This window comes from Carlito syrichta, unplaced genomic scaffold, assembly GCF_000164805.1.
Source record: "Carlito syrichta isolate Samal-C Ts95f unplaced genomic scaffold, Tarsius_syrichta-2.0.1 Scaffold303184, whole genome shotgun sequence".
NCBI classification, from domain to species: domain Eukaryota; kingdom Metazoa; phylum Chordata; class Mammalia; order Primates; family Tarsiidae; genus Carlito; species Carlito syrichta.
The window spans coordinates 31,683-33,482 of NW_007247280.1; positions in this window are offsets into that span (position 1 = coordinate 31,683).

Sequence of the window (1,800 nt, forward strand, 5' to 3'; positions counted from 1 at the left end):
ACTCACCTCAGCCTCCCAAAGTGCTGGGATTACAGGCTGAGCCACCGAGCCCGGCTGGCTGAAACATTTTAAGACTGCCTGGCACACTGACCAGATGAGTGAATGATAAGTGCATTATTTGCAGAGAGGGCCTAGCAGCCAGTGGCTGGTGGTGGATTCTGTGAAGTCCTAAGCACAGCCAAGGGACCCAGTGTGGAGTATGCGTGCACCCCTGGGGTCTCCATCAAGGCTGCTGCCTGTAGTGACTAGAAATGCCAGGTTCGGGACAACCTCTTTTTTTTTTTTGAGTTGGAGTCTCACTCTCACCCAGACTGGAGTGCAGTGGCCGCTCCCGGCCACCGCAGCCTCGACCTGCTGCCTCGACCTGCTGGGCTCCGGCGATCCTTCTGCCTCAGCCTTCCAAGTAGCTAGAACTACAGGTGCGTGCTACCACGCCCGGCTAACTGAAATCCTACACTTTGGAAGGCCAAGGTGAGAGGATTGCCTCACCCCAGGGGTTTGAGACCAGCCAAGGCAACACAGGGAGACTTTGTCTCTACAAAAAATTTTTTAAAAGTTAGCCCTGTGGTGGAGCATACCTGTTAGTCCCAGCTGCTTGGGAGGCTGAGGTGAAAGGATTGCCTGAGTCCAAGAGTTTGAGGCTGCAATGAGCCATGAGCATGCCACTGTACTCCAGCCTGGGTGACGAATAAAACCCCAATTCCAAAAAAAAAAAAAAAATAGATTGATGAACTATATCAGGGCTTTGGGGATGGGAGTAATGAAGAATTGGCTAGTAAGCAGAGAGAGAGAGCTCTAAAGCACATAGGAAGAACAGATGTCAGGAGCTGCTGTTACCTCTTGCAATAGGACACAGGAAGAACCCTGTACCCCCAGTCTGAGATCCAGACACTGTTGAAAAGGGCATGACTGTGGGCTCACCGAATGACAGAGGAGTTGCACTGTGGCCATGCTGGTGGAATGTGCTGGAAGTCTGCCTTCTAAAATTTACAGGAATTCTACCGCCTAGAGTGCCCAGGAAAGCTATTTATGGGAGGTGGCTCACCGGAGGCATTTGGCTAGTCCAAAGCTACAGGGCACTGAGTGCTGCTGGCAACTGTGCACTTAAGGGGTTGAGTCCCAGGGAAGCCATGTTTTGGGGCCCACCAGAACCGGGAAACAGTGGTTCCTCTTGAAATGTTCCTCCAAGCCAGGCTCGGTGGCTCAGCCTGTAATCCCGTGCCTTTGGGAGGCTGAGGTGAGTGGATTGCCTGAGCCTGCGGGTTTGAGACCCGCCTGGGCAGGCGAGACCTCATCTCTACAATAAATCAAAAAAATTAGCCGGGTGTGGTGGTGTGTGCCTGTAGTTCCAGCTACTTGGAAGGCTGAGGCAGAGGGATCGCCGGAGCCCAGCAGGTCAAGGCTGCGGTGGCCGGAAGCGGCCACTGCACTCCAGTCTGGGTGACAGTGAGACTCCAACTCAAAAAAGAAATGTTCCTCCAGTGTCCTCTACTGACAAACTAAGATTGTCCCAGCCGGCAAAGAAAAAATACTTAAGAGCCCAGAACCATTTCATAGAGCAGGTAAAAAGGATTAATTTAGAACTTCAAGGCGCTCTTCCTGGTTGTTCAACAGCTGGAAAATTCACCGGTCTGCAGAAAGCTCTAGATCTAAAGTGTGACTTTGCTCGCTTGGGCACAAGTCACAGGGAAATGTGGGTGTCCCCACTTCCAAGGCCTGACCACCGCCTACTGGGCCTTCTTTTTTTTGTTTGTTTGTTTTTGTTTTTTGAGTTGGAGTCTCACTCTGTCGCCCAGACTG